General features: G+C 44.4%; 1 long non-coding RNA gene across 1 annotated transcript in view; it reads right to left on the bottom strand.

The window, feature by feature from the left end:
• LOC125924399 (uncharacterized) overlaps nucleotides 1-22488 on the bottom strand; it is an 81092-nt gene that overhangs the window by 58380 nt on the left and 224 nt on the right. Inside the window, exon 2 of the long non-coding RNA XR_007458385.1 lies at nucleotides 18553-18648. This is a non-coding gene — a long non-coding RNA (uncharacterized LOC125924399). The remainder of the gene's footprint in view (nucleotides 1-18552; nucleotides 18649-22488) is intronic.

The following is a 22488-nucleotide window of genomic DNA, read 5'->3' as shown; positions in this document are numbered from 1 at the left end:
TTGCCATAGCACTCCTCAGTATCTGAAATGGTCATATTTATTAAATGCTTAATTATTCACTATCTTTCTCATCCGCTAGACTATGAGCTCCTTGAGGGCAGAGAGCACATCTGGTTGTTTTCTCACTCCTGTTCCTCTAGTACCTAGATCAGTATCTGGAACATAATTGGTGTTCAGTAAATACTTGTCAAAAGAGAAATGTAAAAGGAGAATATGCTTTTGTGAAAAGATTTGACCAGCCTGAACCAGAGGGAGCCACCTGTGAGGCTCAGCTAATATGCTTTTTTGAAAAATTACTAGGTTACTGGACATCTATTAAAATCCTGAACAGGGGCACATGGGTGGTTCAGTCAGTTGAGAATCCAACTTCAGCTCAGGTCATGATCTCACGGTTCATGAGTTTGATCCCCACGTCGGGCTCGCTGCTGTCCCAGCTTGGGGCCCACGTCGGATCCTCTAGCCCCCTTTCTCTCTGCCCTTTCCCTGCTCAGGCGCTCGCTCTCTCTCTCTCTCTCTCTCTCTCTCTCAAAAATAAGTAAACGCTAAAAGAAATCCGGAACTTTTGCTTTTCTGGAAAATTACGTGACTTCTGGGAGCACAGTACAAACCCAACTTTTACTGTAAGCAACTGACACTGCTTCTGGGTGATGTGGACTCTTCTCCCCAGTTTCATCCCCACTGATGTGGAGAACAAAGGCAAAAGAAATACAGAAAAATATTAAACTTTCTGGAGCGCCTGGGTGGCTCAGTCGGTTAGGCATCGACTCTTGATTTCGGCTCAGGTCACGATCTCACGGTTCGTGAGATGGGGCCCTAAGACAGGCTCTGCACTGAAAAGTGTGGAACCTGCTTGGGATTCTCTTCTCCCTCTCTTTCTGCCCCTCCCCAGCTCATTCTCTCTCTCTCTCTCTCTCTAATAAATAAATAAACTTAAAAAAATACAAATATTAAACTTCTTTGTAACTTACATCCCGTTGACAAATACTTGAGACAGACCAAGTGACCTTCCTCCAAGAACTCAGCTGCCTCAATGTGAATACTTTGCTAGCAGCAAAGGCAACCTTAGCTTGACATAAACCTGACCTCCAGGATCCAGTAAGTCTTCTTCAGCATATAAAAATCCCTTCGGACTTCCTTTATCTCTGCCTATGCCCCGAGATGTACGTTAACAATTATCCGCAAACATATGGCCCCACTGATACATATCTGAAGGGTCTCATGACTGAGACAGTAGTCAATGACCTTGTCCCAATAGCAGCAAGCCACTCAAGGGCCTGGAAACCTTGCTTACAAATTCCTTAGAGACTTATTCTATCTCTAACCCCCTCCCAGCTTGAAAGTATATAATCAGTCACTTCTCACAATCCCAGTGTAGCTCTTTCTGCCCACGGGTCCTGTCCCCGTGCTTTAATAAAACCACCTTGTTTGCACGGAAGACATCTCAAGAATTCTTTCTTTTTTTTTAAGTTTTATTTATTTTGAGCCAGAGGAAGAAAGAGCAGGGAAGGGGCAGAATCCTCCCTTGAGGTGGGGCTCAAAGGCACAAACCCTGGTATCTTGACCTGAACCAAAATCAGGGGTCAGATACTTAACTGACTGAGCCACCCGGGCACCCCTCAAGAATTCCTTCCTGACTGTTCGCTCCCAGACCCCAACATTTCACATCACCTACCACCAAGTCTCCCTCTAGAGAACAGAAGAAAAATTTTTTTTAAGTATCCCTGAATCCCAACATCCTTAGCAAACGCTCCTTACGCTTTTACGAAGTTCTTCGAGATTTCCATTGTGAAAACACGGTCAGATTTCATGGTTGTTGTTCATGGTGCAGCAATATTGTAGCAAGATTACAGACACATAGACAGTCTAAAAATATCTTTGTGCATGGTGTGGAGAGAGATCTTCCAGAGTATCCTCTGAAATATCATTCAGAGTAAAAGTGCCGTGAGGCTGTACTCTCATTATTGGGGGTTTATTCCTTCTTCTCATTCACTTGAAGGTGAGAACATATTGACGACAAAGATGCCCTTAGGCTTTTGTTCTTCTACAAAGAAGTTTCCATGGAGTTCAACAGCTCTCAGTGAATCATTGTAAGACACTGTGTTAACTTCCTATAGCACACCAGGGCCATCAAGGATTTTCAACACCTTAATACTGCAACCATCTCTCGTAACATATGCAAGCCGCCTCTTAAGGAATGCAGAAACAAAATAGTTCTAACGCATACAAAAATTTTTAAAAAGACAAACATAGTAAACGGCAGGGGGAGAGAAAAATTGCCAAAGGCTCCCTGTATTCCCTGTAAAGTTTTAATCAGGCACAATTCTGTTGAGCCTGGAATGGGAAGAGAATAATGAGCTTCTATTTTGGGAGGTTATGATAATCAGAAATCCTGACAATACTGATTTACTGCAAGGCACAAAAAAGCCATGGCCTCAGCTGGCAGGGTTGAAGTGCGTCCAGTTCCAATCTCTGTGAAAAGGGGATTGGTGCTTGACTAATACACCAGATCCCTGCATTCCAGAGCTCATGACTGTCTAATCTATAAGGACTCAGGCACAGATTTCCTGTTTTTTCCCCATCTTTTCTAGTGTTTAAAAAAAAAAATCTATTCATTGATGCAGTGGGGAAGAAGCTGAGAGGACACACAGTCCACATCCTTTTTTCAACCAGTGGGGATACCGAGGCAAAGGAAAGTTCTCTCAAGTTCAACAAATAGGATGGACCCACCAAACGGCAAGGAGTTATTTCTACTCTTTGTTTTTAAAATGATAGGATAAATTAGCAAATTTAAAAGCAGCAAATCCTACCATTCTACTCAGTAGACAAGTTTCATCCATGCGTGCATAAAGAGTTTCGCCATTGGCATAACAAAGATGGTTATTTTCAATAAAATCGATATGGCTTGATCGTGAGACTGGATGTGGAGGCAGAGGACGATAGAAGGTGCAGACCTCTAGAAATCTGACTGGGGTAATCCGACACAGGTAAACCCCTTATGCGTTCCAGCATCCCGAGAAACATCCCAAGAAAGAAGGCAGGACCTCATTTTCACAGCCTCCTTTACAGCTAGACTCAGCCACGTGACTTACGCACCACCAATCAGATGCTCCAGAACAAGATGTCTATTCAAAAGTGAGAAGTGGCGGTTGGGGGGGGGGGGGGGGGCCTGGGTGGCTGAGTTGGTTAAGCGTCTGACTTCAGCTCAGGTTATTTATCTCGTGGTTCACGGGTTCGAGTCCCACATCTGGCTCTGTCCTGACAGCTCAGAGCCTGGAGCCTGCTTTGTGGATTCTGTCTCCCTCTCTCTTTGCCCCTCCCCCGCTCGTATTCATTTTCTCTCTCTCTCTCTCTCTCTCTCTCTCTCTCTCTCAAAAATAAATTTAAAAAGTTCAAAAAAAATCTGGATGGGTCAGTTGGCTAAATGTCTGATTCTTGATCTCAACTCAGGTCTTGGCCTCAGGGTCATGGGTTCAAGCCAAGGTTAGGGCATGGAGCCTAACAAAACAAACAAACAAACAAACAAACAAATAAGAAAAAGTGAGTAATAGAAGGAGGCTACCGGCACATGGAATTTATTTTTCCAGAGAAACTTGAGAGTAAAGTAGCAGAAATTCAGCAATACAGAGGTTGGCAGGAGGCCTGGGTGGCTCAGTCCCTTACGTATCTGACTTGGGTTCAGGTCACGATCTCATGGCTTGTGGGTTCAAGCCCCGCATGGGGCTCTGTGCTGACAACTCCGAGCCTGAAGCCTGTTTTGGATTCTTGGTCTCTCTCTGTCTCTCAAAAATAAATAAACATTTAAAAAAAAAGGGTTTTTTTTAAAGAAAAAAAAAAAAAAAACTTGGAAAGGTAAGTACATGCTCCACTCTTTGAAGTGTACATAAACCCTTTCGAAAACTAGAGAGGTCTTTTGTCAGCTTTATGACCTAGAACAGTCTTTCTCAAAGACCTGGGAGCCCTTTCTTTGTAGTGTAAACAGGAAGAGGGATACCCCTGTTCCGGGTCCCACCCCAGCCCCTTCTGCCTCCCTCTCTCTATTTCTCTCAGAGGGTGGGAACCTAACTTGAGTGGGTGCCTTTTTCCAAGTTGTAAAATAATCTCCTGTCATAAAGATATCAGAAGTTTGTTATTCCTCTGGAAAAAACCAATTAGCTAATGCAGAGGGTCGCCCCAATTACCTCGTAAAGTCAGGATGAAGTATGTGTGCCAAATGGTGCCATCAAGTCCCCTGACCTGGGGACTAGTCGTTGTCGTTTATCTGGAGAACAGGCAAGTAACAGGTGGCATCTGCTTGGCCGTGTAAGAGGGTGAGACCCCTGCTCGCGATCACTTAGCAGAATGCGTCGACGTGCAGCACGTTCTGCCTTGGCGCTTATTCGATAACAAGACTGTTTTCTTATCCTGCTACCTCTGCATAGAGGTTTTCTGGGTTCGAAGATTTTGTTTTTAATTGTATTTCCCAGGAGTAGGCGCTCTGTCAGCCCGGCTGAGGTCCCAGATGACAGCCAGCTGCCCACCGTGGGAATGAGCCAGCCTGGATGTCAGGCCCAGTAAGCCCTCAGACGACTGTAGCCCCGGCCAATATCTGACCGTAATTACACGAGAGACCAGGCCAGGCCCCCTGGCTGGACCAGTCAATCGTAGAACCATGAGCATTAACGACAAATTATCGTTTTAAGCCGCTAAATTTTAAGGGAGTTATTATTTAATAGATTTTTTTTTTTAATTTTTTTTAACGTTTACTTATTTTTGAGACAGAGAGAGACAGAGCATGAACGGGGGAGGGTCAGAGAGAGGGAGACACAGAATCTGAAACAGGCTCCAGGCTCTGAGCTGTCAGCACAGAGCCCGACGCGGGGCCCGAACTCACGGACCGCGAGATCATGACCTGAGCCGAAGTCGGCCGCTTAACCGACTGAGCCACCCAGGCGCCCCAAGGGAGTTATTCTACAACAAGAGATTACCAAACAAACGACTTGTTCTCGCAACTAAGAGCTGACTGACTGATACATACAACCTCTTCTTCTGTATGATGAGTATCTTCAGAGATAGGGGTCTGTTCCATCTCTGAACCCCCGTCTTGAAACGGGTGTTAACTTTTTGCACAGAGGGAGTTACTGATACATATTTCCCTTAAATCGCTTTTTGGACAGATTGCAGTTTCAATCGAGTAAAAACAACAAATTGGATGCAATGCATGTCAGTCGAAATGAACTGAATGTTTTTGTCTAACAACTGCTTCTAAAAAGCATTTTCTCCTGTTTACACACTCCACAGATTATTTCCCTACAGTTGAAAGCCAATACATGGGAAAGTACATGCAGAAAGTACCCAGACTTCTTCATTTATTCAAAACCATTTCATGCTTCTGTTCACGTCAGGTAACACCATGTCGGGTTCTGTGCCTACTTTCCCCCCATTTTAATGGTATAATTAAAAGCCTTCTATTTGTTGACCAGAGGGACCTCTTCCACAAGCATCCACAGAACATTGTCAAGATTGAAACCAAATGATTAGGCGCAAAAAATGCTATCTGCAGGGACCCATTGTTTCATTTCTGTGGTGCATCAGCCTGTGTGTGTAACAATTGTTGGATTATGTTTCCACAGATACAGGGTGTCTCCTGAGCCTTGACTTTCCCACACCCCTGACATAATACTGACTCGCAGCCTCCACAGCAAAAGCAGTCCAGACGCTGCCTTTCTGCTTTCTCCAGGATGTGTAAATGCCTTTTAGTTGCAATTTAAATTGAATTTTGGAAACTTAGAACTGGTTTCCTTAGTTAATCTGGACCTTCCCAGCATGATTCAGTCCCCGACACAGAGGCTCAGGAAGCACAGGTTCACGGCATCACTTTCCCATTCTTTTCCCCATCCATTTAAAAATTTTTTTTTTTAACGTTTATTTATTTTTGAGACAGAGAGAGACAGAGCATGAACGGGGGAGGAGCAGAGAGAGAGGGAGACACAGAATCTGAAACAGGCTCCAGGCTCTGAGCCATCAGCACAGAGCCCGACGCGGGGCTCGAACTCACGGACCGTGAGATCATGACCTGAGCCGAAGTCGGACGCTTAACCGACAGAGCCACCCAGGCGTCCCTCCCCATCCATTTTTAAAAGCCTCATGGCAAGAATCAGCAGACCATCCATTTTTGGCGAAAGGACTGTGGAAAGATGTAGTGAGTGACAGCCAGACCACAAAGTTTGTTGCAGACGACCACCTCGTGCTCTGCGCTGATGGCGTGGAGCCTGCTTGGGATTCTCTCTCCCTCTCTCTCTGCCCCTCCCCTGTTCACACACACGCTTGCTCTCTCTCAAAATAAATAATAAACTGTAAAATAAGTAAATAAGCAAGTGAGTAAATAAAAATAAAAACACAAAATGTTATGGGCGCACCTGGGTGGCTCAGTTGGTTAAGTGTCCGACTCTTGATTTCGGCTCAGGTCAGGATCTCACGGTTCATGGGATCCAGTACTGCCTCAGCTTCCTTGCTGACAGCACGGAGCCTGCTTGGGATGCTCTCTCTTCCTCTCTCTCTCTGCCCCTCCCCCTCCCCCACTCATGCTCTCATTCTCTCTCTTTCAAAATAAATAAATAAACGTAAAAAAAAAAAAAGACAAAATGTTAGTATGCACATCCCAGGGTTGCAGGGCAGCCTAAAAACAAGAATGTAGGCAATATCCTGAGTATTGTGTCTGGTTCCTTGCACAGGAGTAAATCAGTGTCACCTTTGATGACTGTCACATCCAGGGCAATACTGGGAGCAAGTTGGGGGGCACTGTGTTCTAAGAGAGATATCACAAGATGTAGAACAACAAGAAGAGAAGGAGGACAAGGAAGAGGGGCAAGAAGAGGAGGAAAAGGAAAAGACAGAGGAAGGAGAGGAAGATGGCCAAAATGATGATGGGCCTTGACATAATGAGAACTGGGCAAGAGAAGAGACATCACATCCGGAGGGTATAAAGCACGAAGGTCACGAGAACCTAAATGCCTCATTGCTAAGGAAACAGACCTCATCATTCAGCATTTACATACTGAATGCTGATCTTGTGCCCAGCATGTTCGCAATATTTTTAACAAATTTGTTAATGTTATTTATTTTTGAGAGAGAGACGAGAGAGAGAGAGAGAGAGGAAGATGGAGTGCAAGCGGAGGAGGGGCAGAGAGAGAGGGAGACACAGAATCCGAAACAGGCTCCAGGCTCTGAGCTGTCAGCACAGAGCCCCACGCGGGGCTCAAACCCACAAACCGAGAGATTGTGACCTGAGCTGAAGGCGGACGCTTAACTGACTGAGCCACCCAGGAGCCCTGGCATGTTCACAATATTAAATGTAGATATGGTTACTTCCTGCATGGAACTTACAGTCGAGAAAGCGTAATATCAACCAAATACTAATGAAAACACACGTTTGATGTTCTGTTGTCTTTTGCACATTTAGAGTCCCTTGAAGTCCGTGGCATGACCTTCTCCTGATACTAAAGCAAAAGGTTATTTCTGAGTCAGAGGGAGATAAATTAGACATCACTGGTATTTTCTTCTTTATACATTTAGCTTCTGCGTTTTTCAGATTCTCTATGATTGGTGTGTATGTCTTTTAAAAACATATCTTTTCCATTAGACAGATTGTATTTTCCTCTCCAGCTGGAGTCATTGGCACCTACAAAGATTTTTGGTTCATGCGATCAAAAACTATTTTCTCCTAGTCTGCATCATTATAACAGCATTTGGAAATTGTAGTTGGTTTATGTGGGCTTATACTAAAGTTATTAACAGAATGTCTTAATATGACGGGGAAGATGTGTTTTATTTCATTGTTAGCACAATTACAAAACAAATAAAGGTCAGATTATGTGAAGAACAATTTTACTGAATATTAGAATAAATAACTACAGGGGAAACTACCCTTAAAATATTTGCAATTAAATTGGGCAATTTCAAAACTGACTTAATAAATGTGTAAACCCTGGCACCTGTCTAGTTATAGAAAATTGTATTACTTTACCTCCATGGTGAATGAACAACCATATCAACAAAATCAATGACATTTCTCTTTGCTTTTCCTCCATGGCTCATTCTTCATGCTGTGTTTGTTTATCTGAGTCATCTCCCGGTCCCTTATGCTCATACTTATGCATCCCCCCAGGCTTGCCTTTTCTGGTATCATTTAAAAGTGTACAAACTTCACTGTGGTTTTGGACAGTTAGTCGCAAACTAAGCTTAATAGCAAAATGAGGGATTCCATTTGCCATTCCTCGTGAATCATGGGGGTTTGGGGCCAGCTAATCCCCTCTTGGGGAAAGAAGATTCCTATTCATTTTGCTGCTAAATATTTATTCCTGCAGGCTTCTTTCCTCTCCACCTCACCTTTTCTTCATTTCTAAACTGCTCAGGTAAAAATTCTCTCTTCACCATTAATGATGATCATTAATCACCAAAATCAAGGACCTATTCCTTTCCCCATTACAGACTTCTGTAAATGAGACATCATCTTCCTTTAAAAAGCAAATCTCAAATATTTTTTAATGTTTATTTTATTTATTTTTGAGAGAGAGAGAGAGAGAGAGAGAGCGAGCAGGGGAGGGGCAGAGAGAGAAGGAGACAGAAAATCCAAAACAGGATCCAGGCTCCGAGCTGTCAGCACAGAGCCCGACTCGGGGCTCAAGCTCACAAATTGTGAGATCATGACCTGAGCCAAATTCAGATGCTTAACCAACTGAGCCACCCAGGCACCCCAATCTCAGATTCCTGAGGTTGACAATTTGAGGGCAAAACTTCACACGGTTGGGCAAGCTGGACCTGTAAGCCCTACCTTCTCCTAAATTTCACCTTCCTCTTTGAGAGATGCTTATCTCAGAGAGACCCAGTGGTGTCTGTGTTTTCACCGGGAGCCAATCATTTTTTAACAGTCTCTTTCTCTATATGACAAAAATACATTTAGTAATCATCTAAAAAAAATTTTTTTTACCATTTATTCATTTTTGAAAGGCAGAGAGAGACAAAGCACGAATGGGTGAGGGGCAGAGAGAGAGGGAGACACAGAAACAGAAGCAGGCTCCAGGCTCTGAGCTTTCAGCACAGAGCCCGACGCGGGGCTCGAACTCTCAGACCGCAAGATCATGACCTGAGCTGAAGTTGGCCACTTAACTCGCTGAGCCACCCAGGTGCCCCTTTTAGTAATAATCTAATAATCAATAAAATCAAATATAATCTTGATTGATTTTTTTTCTTAACTTTTAATTTAAGGGGTGCCTGCCTGGCTCAGTCGGTAGAGGGTACAACTCTTGATCTCGGGGTCGTGAGTTCGAGTTCCATGCTGGGTGTAGAGATTACCTAAAAATAAAATCTTTAAAAAAACATAAAGCAAGGGGCGCCTGGATGGCTCAATCGGTTAGGCGTCTGACTTCGGCTCAGGTCATAATGTCATGGCTAATGGGTTCGAGCCCCACGTCGGGCTCTTATGCTGACCGCTCGGAGCCTGGAGCCTGTTTCGGATTCTGTGTCTCTCTCTCCTTCTGCCTTCCCCCACTGATACTCTCTCTCTCTCTTTCAAAAATAAATAAACATCAAAAAAAAAAAAAAACACATCAGTATGACTGCTCTGGGGGCTAAGGAAGAAATTAAGATAAGGCCTTTTAAAAAAATAAAGCAATTAATTTAAAAAAGATCTTTAAAATTAAAATATCATTCAAAATCAGTAAAATAGTTCATGTATAAACTGAAATGTAAAATTGTTCACGTATAAACTGAGATGTGCCTTTCCAAACAATATTATGTATCAGAGTTCACAATTTGCTGTTTTAAAATTTAGACACAAATAAAAGCTACAAGTTGTCACTTAGAATTGAAGACCCTCAAGTTTGCCTCTTAACGTTCACAGTCAACGCGCTATCATTTATTTCAATTTTACTATTTAATCGCGGAGATGTGTCGTAACACAGGATTTGGCGATGGGAACTGAACCAGAAGCTAGCTCGAGTAATTTGGAATCGCTCTGAACCCACTCTCTGAATGTGTGTGTGTAGCTGTGTCCGTATGCGTGGAGGCTGATTTTTATAATTGGGAGCTCTTTAAAGAATTCCAAATTGAATACTATGTTTTATTGTAAGCAATAAAAATGTGCCAATTACACGTAAATTACTAGAACTCACAGTAACCACAGAAATTGATTAGACCTTAGACAAAAAACTTTTTCAGAGGGCATTTTATCACTGACTTTTTTATAATAGCTGGCACATGGTGATAATAAAAGCAAACGCACTTTTAATATTTTCTTTTTTCATTGTGGTCAAGTCCTCTACAAAGAATGCCTCTTTTTATAGCCTGCGTCTGCAATGAACCACAGCCACCCACGGCCTGGCCTTTGGTAAGCCAACGGAGAGGCCTTCTCCAGCCCTTCTAACTCATAAGCAGATCTCCTTCTTCCTATTCCCATTTCTTTTTATCACAGGACACTATTCCTTTGCTTTACAGCACTTAACACAATTCATAACTAGATATTTGTTCACGTACTTTCTTACTGTCTACCTTACTATGCTGCAATCACCGTGAACTGGTGATAGTTGGCTGTGTCTATCCCAGCACCTGTTGGATACCTGGCATATAGCAAATACTCAATACATTTTTTTAAAATGAATGAACACATGCAAGAATGAAGAAGCTAAAGTCTGTTCAGTTAGCAGTGGCCGGGGGTGGGGGGTGGGGGGAGAGGGGAGCGCAGATGAGATAATGTAATGTAAGATTCTAATTTATCCAAAAATAAAGCAGTGATGTGGCATGACTTGGTGTGCCCTGACCAATATATCTACTCTAATTAAAATCATGAGAGATGGAAGTATATAAATCAAATGTCCACAGGTGAGAAATACAACTATCAGGAAGGGCAGGAGGTTGCAATGTTTCTTGTATCAAATATAGATGAGAAACCAAACCAAGGTAGCTTAGTAAACCTCAGGACTGGGGCCAAGAGAATTGATATATGCTTCAAATGTTTAACTCATTAAACATGTGAAATAAGTCATACAGCATGGTGAGTTATTTGGAAAAAGTCCCTAACGGTTGGGGGAAGGGAGGGAATGGACAGGTGGGAGCAATGCCTCATCTCTGCAAAAGGATACACAAAGAGTGTTTGAATCTTTGGGTCTGGTTCCCCTTCCTTAAGACCATTTTTTTTTAACGTTTATTTATTTTTGAGACAGAGAGAGACAGAGCATGAACAGGGGAGGGTCAGAGAGAGGGAGACACAGAATCTGAAACAGGCTCCGGGCTCTGAGCTGTCAGCACAGAGCCCGACGCAGGGCTCGAACTCACAGACCGCGAGATCATGACCTGAGTTGAAGTTGGCCGCTTAACCGACTGAGCCACCCAGGCGCCCCAAGACCATTTTATATGAATCCACCAAAAATGCCTCTTTGGTTCTCCTCTTTCTACATGATATTGCTGATAGTTTCCTCTGTTGGCTAAAAATTCTCTTGTAACTGAATCTGACGGAATGACTACCGGTCGTGTGGTCAGGTAGAACTGATACAGCATCCTGGCCCTGAAGCTCCCTGCCTCAGTTTCCTCATCTGTAACAAGTAGACAAATGACACCCATCTCACAGGGGGACTGCGGGAATTCAGTGACAGATGGTGTTAGATTAGCAAGACTGAGAGGCCCAGCTCACAACAATCACCTTCACTGTGCCTTTCACCCACAGGCATGGTCCTCAGACGTGAGATGTATACTGTCCACAGGGCTGTTACCCAGCCAAATTCAGTCAAGCTTGGTCCAGATCAGTGCCGCCATCCAGGGGACACGTAAACTCATGAGAACTAAGCATGGTGGTTGTTTTAAGGCCCTGAGGTTTGGGGCGGTGTGTTTGTAGAACTATTATAGCAAGAATAACTGCTGGGCCATCTGCATACCTCAGCTGATTGAAACAAGACGTGTATCTGACTCAAACCACACCGTGTATTTTCCTGGGAATGTGGGGCTAGAATGAACAGAGAAGAGTTCAACGCGGGTTGCTGGTATTTTGAGTACAGCAGATAATAAAATCTGAGAGCTGTGGAATGACCACCTGTAGTCACGTGAACCGCATAGCAAAATAATCCTTCTGCAGAGGGAGAGGCAAGAGCCGTGAGGAAGGTACATGACTTCCAATGTTCCTCATGACCTTCCTTTTAAAATTTATTTCTTTATTTTGAGGGGCAGAGAGAGAGAGAGAGAGACAGAGAGAGACAGAGAGAATGCCGAGCAGGCTCCATGCTGCCAGCACAGAGCCCGATGCGGGGCTCGAGCCCACTAACCCTGAGATCATGACCTGAGCCAAAGTCAGATGTTTAACCGACTGAGCCACCCAGGTGCCCCCTGATGACTTTCCTTTTAATTCCAAGTCATTTTGAGCTTGCTGCATCCTGCCTTTGTATTCTTATAATAAATTCCCTCTTTGTGTGTGTGTGTTCAAACTAGATTAAAGTGATTTTGATACTTGCAAATCAGATTTGTTTAGATACATTTTTTTTTTAATCTAGAAAATTACCTTGTATAGAGCAGGTACTTAAACAACAGTTCTAAGATCAACAATTGCATCAATTAGGTCATAGGTAAATTTGCTTTTCCTATATTTGGCCCAATAAAACTTTTTTTTTTTTTTAAAGTAGACTCTACACTCAATATGGGGCTTGAACTCATGACCCTGGGATCAAGAGTCACATGCTCTATCCACTGAGCCAGCCAGGCATCCTGGCCCAATAAAACTGGTTGTTTTTTTTTTTTAATGTTTATTTATTTTTGAGAGAAAGAGCATGAGCAGGGGAAGGGGCAGAGACAGGGGGACAGAGGATCTGAAGCGGCCTCCATGCTGACAGCAGAGAGCCCAACGTGGGGGTCAAACCCACGAACTGTGAGATCATGACCTGAGCCAAAGTCAGATGCTTAACTGACTGAGCTACCCAGGCGCCCCAAACTTTTGTCTTTAATATACTTTACCAATATAAGTTCATGCATTGCATTTCTTCCATTGTAAAATGCCATCAATTGCAAGATAAGCTATGGATTTAATCATAGTGTTTTGGGGAAAAACAAGAAACTCAATGAATGTAACTGTATTTTAAAAATCAATCAACAGAACATATATTGACCTATATAATTATAGCGTATTTCACATTAATTTCACAATCTAAGTTTGACTTTAAGCCTGCTTCACATTCAGCACCCAAAGGTTCTTCTGAATCACATGTGTCTCTCAACAGCTCTGTGTATAATCATGCAGACATGCTGCTTTTTCATGAACTTCATCTTGGCCTCTATTGCAACTGTTGCTTTGATAGCATTATTTGGAGGCTAATCCAAGTATACAAGAGTTTTAGCTACATTCGTTATTTGATTAAGTTCATAGCGTCATGTTTGTGTGTGTGTGTGTGTCACATATTTTTTCACTTAAATGTACTCTTGCTGAAAGTAAAAGTTTCTCTTAGAACCAGTCAGAAGCATTTACAGATGGAACTGTGGATGATGAATGATGGCTTGCTGCATGATTTAGTCACAGCAATTCTCCTAGCTTTGCAAATTCTCGTTGTTGTTGTTATCAATATTCTAGACAGATGTGTGATCTACATGCGGAGATTGGCCATTTCTACTGTTTTTAGTTTTATTACCTGCACACGTGGTAACTTCTGTTTCATTTATTTAAAGTTTATTTATTTATTTTGAGAGAGAGAGAATGCACGGGAGGGGCAGAGAGAAAGGGAGACAGAAAGAATCCCAAGCAGGCTTCACACTGTCATCACAGAGCCTCATGAGGGGCTCCAACTCATGAACCGTAAGATCACGACCTGAGCTGAAACCAAGAGTCGGACGCTTAGCCAACTGAGCAACCCTGATAGCTTCTGTTTTAATGCTGCATTCTAGCCTGGTCCTTTTGAGCTCATTTAAGCAACAACCAGGAATGCACATTCACATTAAAATTCCACCACATGTGGTCCTATTAAGGAGAGCAATGCCGGAACAGTCCATTGGGATCAACTTGTTTCAGGAAGAAACTTACACCGCTCCTCCCAAGGCTGGCCAGTTTCAGCTGACATCAAAGGATCCTTATTCCAGAAACACTCAAAAGCAAAAAGCATACATCTTAGCATTGAGCAAATCTGGTGCTCTGATTTTATAGCTTAACTCTTTGAGCCCTGAGCATTTCCTGATCTCACATTAGGTACCTCCAAGGTAGGATATGTATGTTCTCTCTGATGCTCCCAGCACCACTGTACTAGCTTCTGTGCACATTTTGGATGCAGCAGGGTAGTTTGAATCGTGCACTAGCCAAAAATACAGGGAATTCGTGTCTCCAGGTGTGAGACTGTGATTCACAGGAAATACGTATCTGGCCATTCACATGACCAATATATTGTATTTGGTGGGTGTCTGTGGTTCCTAGTTCACGGCTACTAGAATCTTTGGAATTTCCTGTGATGAGTGTGATAAAGATGTATTTTGTTCTGTTCACAAGGTGACTTTTGTGGGTTTTTTTAAGTTTATTTCTTGAGAGAGAGAGGGAGAGAGAACGTGCATGTGTGAGCGAGCACACAAGTGGGGAGGAAGCAGAGAGAGAGGGAGAGAGAATTCCAAGAAGGCTCCTGACAGGCAGCATGGAACACAACGCGGGGCTCGATCCCAGGAATCATGAAATCAGACCCGAGCCAAAACTAAGAGCTGGATGTTCAGCCTACTGAGCCACCCAGGCGCCTCAGGAAGGTGACTTTTGGAAAGCCCCAGGGAAACCCAAGGGTGGGGACTGGTGGCCAGGAGGACCAGCCACGTAAATACGGGATTGGGACTTTCAGACCTTGCCCCCCCCCCCCACCAGGGAAGGCAGAGAGGCTGGAGACTGAGTTCAATTGCAGGTGGCCAATAAATTAATCCACCATACCTGTGCAATGAAGCTTCCATACGAACCCCAAAGGGCACGGTCCGGAGAGCTTCTGGGTTGGGGAAGACGAGCAGGTGTGAAGAAAGTAGCGTGCCTGGCGAGGGCATGCAAACTCTGAGCCCTTTCTCCACACTTCGCCTTATGCATCCCGTCCATCTGGCTGTTCCTGAGTTACACCCGTTTATGGTAAACCAGTGAGCCGTACGGAAAACGCTCCTCTCAGTTCCGTGAGCGTCTCTAGCAAATGAAACTAAAGGAGGGGTTTGTGGAAACTTCTGACTTATGGCCAGTTGGTCGGAAGTACAGATGACAGGGTAGGCTTGCAACTGGCATCTGAATTGAATTGCCAAGGAGGGGTCGCTGGAACCTCCAATCTGTAGCCGCGTGGTCGTGAGGCAGGTTGTCTGGGTCCAAGGACCCAGAGGAGGTCCCGTAGGACGTTGGCTTTGGGCGGGATAGAAATCAAACGTGAGCCGATAGGAAGTAAGAGCGGAGTTTACTGGAGGTAGAGAGAGTGGAGACACAGAGTGTCTGGGAGGGTCAGAAAGGAAAGGAGAGCGGGTCTCCCTTTTGCCTGTGATCTGTCTGGTGCACACGTCTTCTCAGGCATTCGGGAACAAAGATGAGTGCTCAGGTGTCCGCCATAAGCCACCTGTACCCTGGATCCAGAGCTCTTGGTGAGTCGGTTGTCTTGGGAAGTTCATGGGGACCCTGCCTGGTCAAGATGTTACCTATTATGCTGGAAGACATCATTAACTCCTTGACCTGGACAAGGAGGACATTATGTGCCCTGTAAGGTGTGCATAAGGTGGGGGTGTAGGTCCTAGCAGGAATAGAAGCAGGAAGGGGCACCTGGGTGGCTCGGTCAGTTAAGTGTCTAACTCTTGGTTTTGGCTCAGGGGCCGATCTCATAGCTCGTGGGTTTGAGCCCTGCATTGGGCTCCGTGCTAATGGTGTGGAGCCTGCCTGAGATGCTCTCTCTTCTTCTCTCTGCCCCTTCCCTGCTCTCTCTCTCTCTCTCTCAAAAATAAATAAACTTAAAAAAAAAGAGTAGGAGCAGGGAAAAGGAGCAAAAAAAAAAGCGGCTTTTCATGGAGTCCCTCTAGTCTCCCTGTGTCAGGCAGAAGCAGAGGATGCAAGTCTAGGCTCGGGACGCGTGTCCGTGGCCAGGGATGGCGTGCCATGGCAGCAGCACTTTGTAGGACCGAGCTCTTCGCCCAAGGACACTGTCGCTATCTCGGGGTAGCATCAGAATTGAGCCGAATTGTGGGACCCCCAGCTGGTGTCCAGAAAACCACTCATCGATGTGGGGAAACCCTCCCATGCTCCCTCCCCTCCACCAGTGGTTCCTAAAATGCCGGGTTTGTCCTAATTCTTGCTCTTTTAAAACAAATACATTCTGCAGTTGAAAATCCAAGATGCAGAGACACCTACAGGCCACTCAGACTCCTTGAGTCACCAGGAAGAACAGCATCGCACAGCATTCTGGTGTTCCTCCACAACTAGCTTCAGCCACCTGCTTGCGGGACTTTTTTCTTTTATTCTTCTCATCATTTTCAAACAGATCTGCCCCTCCCCACCTTCATTTCATTGGATAAAAAACTGTGTTTGGCTGCCACCAGGTTCCTGCTTCAAAGGCCTAAAGTTCTGGCTTTGTTTCCAGCTACCCCTCCCCCCACTCAAGGCTCAAGTTAAGTCTGATTAGCAGCGATATTGTCTAACTGCAACTCTGTTACCTTATTTGAGACAAATTCAAGAGGCAGATGTCTCTGTCTCTCACTCTCAACTGCTACACAAAGACTGGGAGAGCACAGTTTATGGACAAAGATTTCCTTTACGAACTTCACCAGCATTGCACGTCCCATGGGATGTAATCTTTTAAAACTAAGTTTTTAAGTTTATTTATTTTGAGAGAGACAGAGAGAGAAAGAAAGAGAGCGTACGTCAGGGGGTAAAGGGCAAAGAGAGAGAGGGAGAGAGAGTCCCAAGCAGGCCCTGAGCTGTCGGCACAGAGCCTGATGCAGGGCTCCAACCACAAACCGCGAGATCCCGACCTGAGCTAAAACCAAGAGTCAGACGCTTAGCAGACTGAGCCACTCAGGTGTCCCTAAGAATTATTTTAACTTACTTGAAAACAATATTCAACCGTCACAGTTTATTTCCATCTTCTCAAACACAAGAGGAAATCCGACAACTCTGCGGTGATCCATGAAAGAGGACTTCACCTACTTCTGTTTGGACCTGGAACCTTCCTAACTGATTCTTTGCAGCTTATCTCTTAACTCAGGCAAAAGACCCTCCGGGCCAAGCATCCTGTGATGGGAACAGAAACCACCCAGCCAAACAAAAAGGACTGCCTTGAGCCAGCCAGACTGCATGTGACCCCAAGACACGGATCGACTTGACCTTCACTGCCTACCTGCACGTACTCACTGACCTGTGTCCCACACTTTCTTCCTGTAAACCTGGAATTACTTCTGGCACTTTGGAGACTGTCTTTGGAGACAGATGTTAGTCCGCGGTCTTCCTGGTGTGGGCCTCATTGACACAAATTCCTTTCTGGTTTCACCTCCATTCGTCCCATGGCGAGCGGCTGAATTTGGTCTGTTTGGGACCCCTGGAACCAGGTGCCCTTGCAACCTGGCACCCGTCTACAATTACAATCGCAATTTCTCCCCCAAATGAGAACTGATACAAAACCTACTGACTTTCCTAAGAGTCTCTGAAACGGTTGGAAAACATAATTCCTCTTCTGAAGGGCGTCACATTTCCTTCAGCAGAGCAGACTGGAAGAGAGGCCAGAATTGTCGTCACCTTCTGTTCACCTCTACCATCTCCTGCCAGGCCCTCTGATTGGCTCCGTGCTTGACTCTTTGGACTGATGCAGTTAGGAGTTTGGGCCTGGGGGCCCATGAACATAAGTTCAAGTTCCAGGGCCATTATACCTACTCAACCTCTCCAAGCTTCACATATTAAAGCAATGGAGATACTCATCTACTCAATTTTTGTGAGGATCATGTCAGAAAATGCGTGTAAAGTTCTCAGCACGCTACTTGGCACAAATGAATATCTTGATAAATCGTACCTCCCACGATGATTTTTCTACAACGGGATTAATTAGCTACAGTTGTCGCGATAACTAATAATAGTTACAACTAATAGTTATAACTAATAACTAATAATTACGTAGCGATGATTAGCAATTGTGATTATGGGGTGCATAACTAACCACCCCAAACTTAAAATAAGTGGCCTTAACATACCTATTTTATTTAGCTCACGCTCCTCTGTGTTGACAGTTACGGCTCGTCTCACTGGGGTGGTCTGATGTTGGTTTGGGTTAGACTCATTCTTGAATCTTTGCTGAGCTGGTGGGTTTGGCTGACTTATGGTGGCCTCATCTGGAATGGATGGAATGACTGGGGCCTCTCCTCCAAAAGGAAGCCCAGTCTTCACATTTTCTATGTCTCTGCCTGCCCAACGTTTGTCATTGTCTCATTGGCCAAAGTTGCAAGGCCCGCCCGGATTGACTGGAGAAAGAATGTACTTCTGGGAGAAGTCAATTGCGAGAATGCATACAGCCAGGGTAAGAAATTGAGGCTGTTTTTTCCAATCTACCACAAAAAGCCTCTTCCAAAACTCTGATTTACCTGTTTGCTTCTTGTCTCTATGTCCTTGAGGTTTCTCTCTTCACTCCTTCCGTGTTTTCTTCTTTTTCTCCTTCAATTGTTTACTGAGCACCTAATCTGTTCAACGTAAAGGAGATACAGCAATGAATAAGATTTGATTCCAGTTGTCACAAAGGTCTTGGAAAGGACCTCACTGCCTACGGTGCCACCATATTGAAAGGAGTAATTTTTTTCTCTCTTTTAACAGCACCACTACACTCTGTTAAATGCTAAAGCTAGCTAGCATTTCGGTAAGTGACAATAAGAGAATGCTTTCCTCTAATTGTTTAAAATGATAGTGTTTCTAAGGAATGGTTTCCAGCTGTTTTGGCTGATTTAATCAAGAGCTCTTAATTATCACCAGATTTTGCTCCCTATCCATTGGCAATGTCTTTACAATGCACAGAGGACTAGGATAGTCGGCTAATGGGATGATAGGGAGGTTGTGGCTCGCACGGTGTTCTAGTTGGCACAGAAAGGGTTGGTAATAACCTTCTGGATTAGAGGTTTGTCCTTTTGATTTGTTTTCATGCATGTTTGCAACTAGTTTGGGTAGCATATGAGTGCGAAATTTACTCTAGCATTCAGAGGGCAGTGATCTCAAAATGCATGAGCTTAACTGGCATCAGAAAGGGCTCAATGAGGTATATGACTCTGAATTAGAGCCTCATCTTGCTTAATTCTTCCCTAAGGCAACGGAACTCAACCTGGCTGCTTACAAACACCCGGGAGCTTTTAATCTCGGTCCAGGCCTAGGCCATGCAGCAGACTAACTACTTTAGACTCTCAGGAGTAGGACCCAGGGATGGGGCTTATTTAAAGCCCCCCCCCCCCCCCCCCAGTGATTCCCAAAGTTCAGTCGAGCCTGAGAACTATTGCCTTGAGGAGATCCACAGAACGTTACAACACAAGGGAATATCTCTTGATTTTGAAATTGAAGAAAATTAAGTCCAGGGAGGTCACGGATTGTCAAAAGGTCAGGGAAGGGGGAAGGCAGGATTCAAACTCAGGTTTTCTAAGTCTAACGTCTGTGCTTTTTTATGCCTCAGAAGAACTGGAAAGGCCCAAGTCACTATTAAGCAATGGCAGAAATAAAATGGAACAAAATGACACAAAAAGGGCACGTCATTGATATAAATACTAAACAATAAAGGAAACGAAGCAATGAGAGCATCACACTGCATCACGATGACCTTTTGGGAATAAACTTTTGGGAGAAGCCTCCTTGTAGTTAATTCCTATAAGCTGCCAATCTGCTGGCAATTACCTTTGACCACTAAAACATGTGCTAATTAAAAGTGCATGGTCTCTGTGCCTGATTTAGAAATTGGCACAAATAGCGGACTAAACTGGAAGCAGCTATTTTGGGCAATTTGGCTAAAAGCTAATGTTCCAATGGGATGTCAATGATGATCTTCCCAATATCACTTTAACTGACAGTACCAGGCAGGCGTTCTTTCTGGAAGAGGAATCTAGCAGCCCATCTCTGTGTCAGCAAGACGTGATGTGCACGTACAAGCACTAGGCAGTGTGGGGACGGATAGAGGTGGATAAAGCCCAGTTCCTACCAGCCCAAATTGGGCTTCAAAAGGGGAGCACTAGCAGAGGGGATGGAAAGGTGTTTGCAAAAGGGGAACAGAAGGAGTGGTCCAGGAGAGGGTACCACACTTAGATCAAGTCTAAAGAAGGGGGTGGCAGAATCAGCCCTCTCAGAAAAAAGGGGCAGAAAGGAGCACAGGCAGAAGGTGAAACAGAGGATTTGCAAGGGAACGGGGGTCTGTATGGTAACCGTGTTACCAAAAGCCCACGTGTAAACCAGAAAAACACTTATGTATGTTGCATGTGATCCTATAATTATGACGCAATTATTCCTGACTTTCAGCTGTCCTTCCTCTGAATCCTTTGGCTGCTGATTTTATTCCTGGCAACAATACAAACCAAAAGACCAAGGGGATTTAAAAAAAAAAAAAAGAAAGAAAAAGAAAGAAAAAAAGAACCAAACTCATTATGGGCCAGACTCTCTCAGGGCCTTTGGGATTTGCATCATTTTTGAGTAATGCAAGCAGAGATGTCTGTCCTTTGGAATCATATCCTTCTTCGGCTTACAGGGCACTGTGCCCTTTGGATCTCTTCTATCTTTCTTTGGCTCCGCGCCCCCCCTCGGCAGGCTTTCTCTGACTCCTGGCTTTAGCTCCTGTCTGTGGGCCAAAGCTTCCCAAATCTCCAACCTTGAGATCCCTCCACCTGCTTCAGCCTGGTATGCCCAGCTGCCTTCAGAACTATTCACTGTCTTCAGAACTAAGCAAAGATGCCACATCGAGCTTAATGTGTCAAAGAGAAACTCACATCCTCTGTTCACACCCCTCCCCAAAGCAACGTTCCTTCCCAACTTGTCTACTGCTCTCCCAGTATCATTCGTTTCCTTATTCCAGCCTTGAAGTTACATAACTAACAGATGCCTCTCTTTTGGTCCCAAGCCAGTAGCCGACAAATCCCAGGGATTTTTCTGCTGCAGTAAGATTCAGCTCATTCCTTTTTCACAGCCACCACTAAGACGAGGCACCGAATGCTCCCTTCAGTGTCAGTCCTAAGGACTCCCCTCCATGGTTAATGTCATGGTGTATACTCCACAGAACCCGGCTTCTGATTATTTCATGTCACTGTTCTCACAGAGAACCTAGAATGGTTTCCTAAAGGACAAATTTCAAGCTTGCAAAGTTGTTCATTAACTAGTTCTATTTTACCTGCTTTCTCCCCCCATATTCACCGAATACATATGGACGTTGTTAAGTAGTTATTAAATTAAAATGTCCTAGCCCCCAAACGGTGTGCCAGGCAGGGGATACATAAATACGGACTATGGTTTTTGCCAGTTTCTGAAACGTGCCTAGTCCGGTGGTGGACTATAAGCACTGATGGCAGTTTAATTAGGAGTCAATGGGGAAAGTGGAGAGGCAAGTTAAGATACTGTGAAAGGCTCAGGGCAAAAACTGAGAGCAGGAAAGATGTTAGAGATGATAAAAATATGCACCAGTGTATTGAAGTGTCCTCCAAGTACTTGGTAGTTTGGCATTTACCCTTTAGCAAGAGACAGTCTGGTGTATATCCACTGTATACAATCTCCTCTCATCTGCTTCTGTGACTGGCTCTTTTTTATGTTTATTTATTTATTTTTGAAAAGGAGCGAGAGAGAGAGCACAAGCAGTGGGGGGAGAGAGACACACACACACACAGGGAGACAGAGGATTCGAAGCTGGCTCTGCACTGTCAGCCCAGAGCTGGACGCAGGGCTCGAACTCACAAACCCTGAGATCATGACCTGAAGTCCCATGCACGACCCACTGAACCTTAGAACGCTGGCACTACTTTCAAAGAAGTTTCTCAAATTTAAATACTTATTTGAAACGTGTCATTCAGTGGATTTAGTTCAAGACCTACGAATCTGCTTTTTGACAGGTTCCCAAGTGAATCAGGCATCAAAAAATCCTGAACCTCTTTGAGAATGTGTTTTAGACCTCTGTGGCTTGCTTGTATTTCTCCATGCATACGGTCCACTGCCCACGGGGCCTAGCAAAGTCTACGTGCTGTGCCGAATGTTCTAGGCTCCAGCTGTCCGCTCAGTTTGGTGACTATTAGACACAACGATTACTGATGGCACTCAAGAGTCAAGAAAAGTGGCTCAGCCAAGTGGCGTATAACGCCTCCTGAAGCTTATAATGTCTCTGAAAGTCACCAGTAGGAGCAAGAGGAAATTACATTTTCTGTCCTCTCAAAAAAAGTGCTCAGCCATCACCCCGAACGACCTCAGTGCTTCTCCAATCATGCTTTCAGAGAATCAGAACGCACTGCAAGTTCAACAGTTTGCTTAAAAAAAAAAAAAAAGTCTACTCATGCCCTCGATGCAATCACGCACACCCT

The sequence above is a fragment of the Panthera uncia genome, chromosome F2, assembly GCF_023721935.1.
Source record: "Panthera uncia isolate 11264 chromosome F2, Puncia_PCG_1.0, whole genome shotgun sequence".
Lineage (NCBI taxonomy): Eukaryota > Metazoa > Chordata > Mammalia > Carnivora > Felidae > Panthera > Panthera uncia.
The sequence above is the reverse complement of the archived record's forward strand: the minus strand, read 5'-3'. Positions and strand labels throughout refer to the sequence as shown.